The sequence below is a fragment of the Syngnathoides biaculeatus genome, chromosome 9 (assembly GCF_019802595.1).
Source record: "Syngnathoides biaculeatus isolate LvHL_M chromosome 9, ASM1980259v1, whole genome shotgun sequence".
Classification (NCBI taxonomy): Eukaryota; Metazoa; Chordata; class Actinopteri; order Syngnathiformes; family Syngnathidae; genus Syngnathoides; species Syngnathoides biaculeatus.
Genome location: NC_084648.1, coordinates 28,977,966 through 28,981,760, shown reverse-complemented (window position 1 = coordinate 28,981,760; position 3,795 = coordinate 28,977,966). Strand labels below are relative to the sequence as shown.

Below are 3,795 nucleotides of genomic sequence, written 5' to 3'. Positions count from 1 at the left end.
TATCTCTAGGTCACATCCTATCTGTGAAGAATAGCCGTTAATCACATTATACAGAACAAACTCCATTTCAAATTTCAGCCTCATCACTCGATCTGATGCTCTTTTTACCTCCAAGGCATTCTTTACCAGCTCTTCCCATCTACTTCATGGTAAAAGAATGTAAACCCTGCTCCTAAACTTCTTGCGTTACTACCTTTCCACCTGCACACTTGGATGCACAGTATATCAACATTTCCCCTCATCATCACGTCAACCAACTCCTGAGCTTTTCCTGTCACAGTCCCAACCTTCAAAGTCCCTGCACTCAGTTGTAAGCTCTGTGCATTCGTCTTCTTCCTCTGAGGATGAATCTGGTTTCCTCCAATTCTTTGTCTTCGAGCCACTGTAGCTGAATTTCCACTGACGCGCTGCAGGTTAGCAGTGCTGGTGGCGGGCGTTGTTAACCCGGGCCATGACCGATCCGGTATGGGATTCTTTAGATGAACGCTCATATTTGTTTGGCACAGTTTTACACCAGATGTCCTCTCTGGCGCAACACTCTGCATTTATCCGGGCTTGGGACCGGCCGACAGATTGCACTGGTTTGTGCCTCCATAGGGCTGCATTATTGAAATGATTAAATGAAATGTAATAGATAAACATGTTTACGTTTTTTACATTTATTTACATTTGTGGTTGGAGAAATTTAAATCTCAGATAAATCAGAATAGGCTTTATTGGCAACATATGTAAACAACATACAAGTGATTTGTCTGTGGTCGTTGTAGTACACACTGACTACGGCAGCAGACAGTCTTCTCGCATTTAGCGCAGGTAGAATACCCATTAGAACAAGAGTCCAGTGCAATGATTGTCAGGTTAAAAAGCCTGACTCTATTAAAAGAAGGCGAACAGACAAGGCTTCAAGTTTTATTTGCTGCAAGGGGAGCGACAGGACTTCCCTGCTTCCAACCAACTACAACTTGTGTCTCCTTGCAGCTTCTTTTTATTCAGTGAATCACATGATGAGTGTGTGTGTGAGTGTGTCTGACTGTTTGATAGTTTACATTTGTTAGATTGATTACATCAACTTAGAGTGATTACATCAAGACAGTGTGTTCAAAGGTACAAGCTTGGTGGTGATGTGTAACCAACTACAGTTTGAACAAAATGAGAACTTTGGATGATTATTTAACATTTCCCTCCTGTTTATCATTTTGAAAATACGAGTGGGGCCATCAGAATGCTGTTGCATTTTCAGAAAGTTCATTATTTACACTCGAGCGTATAAAGCATCAAAAGTTTCCTTTTGGCTGGAGCTGCATATTATCAGGGTCTACAGGTTGTAGAAGGGCATAATTCACAAAAACATTTGACATTGCTCGAACCATCATGGATTTCAAACGTGCGATTATACACATCATGAAAAGGCAGAACAAACCCAGAACACTAATTACAGATAAGGAAATTCATCATAACAAAATACCAAAGTCCAGAGGTGAACCAGGACCAATAGTATAATAATAATCATCATCATCATCATCATCATAAGAAAACAGTTGGTGAACATCGTTGCTCATTTCTGAACCCATCATGTACGGGTACACAGCAGCCCAACCAAGTCTAGTGTAGATATTCTTGGTATTGGAGTCACGAAAAATGTAAGGAGAAAGGCAATGGTTGATGTCGAGATAAACACTCAGCCTCCACTGACAGTGGAAGCCGTGATTAGAGATGTAACCCTCGCTGGTGATTGGGACAGTCATGTAGACTTTTGCGCCCCATGGCATATAATGGCAAACACAGAAGAGATTCTTCAGCTCTGCTGGTGACAGTGCAGAGTCCTTGTCCATTTAAAGTCAGGCCATTGTCCTGAACTCCATCGCTCATATTTTTCCAAGCAACAGTCTTTACATCTTCATCACCATGCAAGTAAGGTTGCACACCCTCTCCAGGTCTTGGCTGAGTTGCTTGAATAGCTGCAGTCATCTCAGCAACACCTCGCGTTCACGTCTGGCCAGGGTGTCCTCCTCGTCCTTCTTAGGCATGAGCAGCAGCTGGTTGAAGTTAGCTTTGTGCTTCAGCTTCTAGTACTGGTACAGGAAGTCAACTGTCTTGGGTGTCATCTTGAGGTGACGGCCCACTTCCTCAGCGTCCACAAACTGAAGACCTCCTCCATCTCTTGCAATTTCATCTTGCTGACATTGACACGCTTTTCCTGCGGGTCACATTTACAAACAAGACACAAGGACGACGAGGCGAAAGGGATGAGGCAGAGGGCGGCCATGTCCTCTTTGTTGTCCCTTCCAACCTTTCCTCTCAATTTGCCCGTCTTGCTCCCGACGCTTTCCTCATTTTCAACTTCAGTGGTGGAGTCCCGCTCCACAGAGTCACTGCCTTTAAGGCCCGAGTGCTTGGGCCAGTAGTACTTGACCTAGACTTTGTCGTTCTGAGTGATGATGGTCTCTCCAGGCCGGAGTGGAGGCTGTTGCTGGGAGTGTGTGACACGTTGGTGACCTGCTCCATCTTCTCCAGGTTCCCATTGCTCATCTTTGGGATCCACAAGGCACAGCTGACATGGACCCACTTGGTTCCAATGCGGGTGGGCTTCATAGCATCGCCCGTTTTCGGGCACAACTGGCACTTTGGCAGGATACCTGGTGGACGCAGATATTGCACTTGTTGCAGAACACCATCTCGTTGTCGTCCTCTCCGTTGGGGAGCTGACACGTCGCACACCACATTCTGGTTGTACTCGATACCAAGACCCTACTGTGTCTCGGTAGAGTGTGTCATGTTGTTATGACAACGGTGCTCAGCACTCTATGGCGAATTCATCCAGTGGAAGAAGGGAAACCTTGCAAACTCCTCGTCGATGACCTGCAGCCAGGTGACATCTTCCTCGTTGAGGTCATAGTGACACACGCCCTACGCCAAAGTCCTGATGTCCACATAACTGATGACCAGGGTGGCAGATGTGCGGATCAGCTTCTTGGGCCTGATGAACATGACATCCTTGCTTTTGTCAGTTAGCACCCGGGCCACGGGCTCCAGGATGGACTGCGGGCTAACGGGGACGTGGATACCCTTTTTCTCGCTTCTGCTTCTATGGATCGGCCAGGACGTAGTAATCCTCTGCGTTGAGCTGGTACGAGTCATGCACCTTCATGGTGGTGATCAGGTCCGTCCTGAAGACCTCAGATGGTTTCTCTCTGCATCCTCTCCTGGCCTGGCCTGAAGTCTGGGACCAGTAGGTGGAATTGCTGGCATTGTCGGACTCGTCGCTGCTGCACACTTCTTTTCATGGCAGGGCATCTGAGTAGTTCCATCTTCACCACACTTGTTGATCTGTCATTGGTTGTCCACGGAGGGACACCTTATTCACATAGGAGTACCAGGCATTGGCGTCCATTGGAGAGGTGGGATTGTCCTTGCTCCATGATGATTCATGTCCATAGATCCAGTGATAAACACGTACAGTCCCAGACTGGCCAGTGCAGAAGAGCCTTTGTCCGAACAGTACGAAGGCCAGCAGTCCCAATAGTGGCTCTCCTTTACCTAACATGCTCAAGCGCGGATCAGCTGAATTCTTCACCGGTTTGAGACCAGGGCAGCCTATTGCTGCCCCACCCTTTGTAGCCGGACTTCCACCGCTACTTGTCGTTGAATGAAAAGGGAGCCACAGGCTTGCAGTGGGACAAGTGTATCCATGTGGGACATTCTGCTATCTTTATCACTGTGGGAGTGGACCATCCCAGCGAGGTGAGGACCAACACTTCCTTTTGATGATTTTTCTCAGGACCCAATCACCAATGG

At 47.2% G+C, this 3,795-nt stretch overlaps 1 pseudogene; it reads right to left on the bottom strand.

Moving 5' to 3' along the window:
- Window positions 1-1,889: 1,889 nt before the first annotated feature.
- On the bottom strand, window positions 1,890-3,544 carry LOC133505916 (protein Jade-1-like; annotated as a pseudogene).
- Window positions 3,545-3,795: the final 251 nt, after the last annotated feature.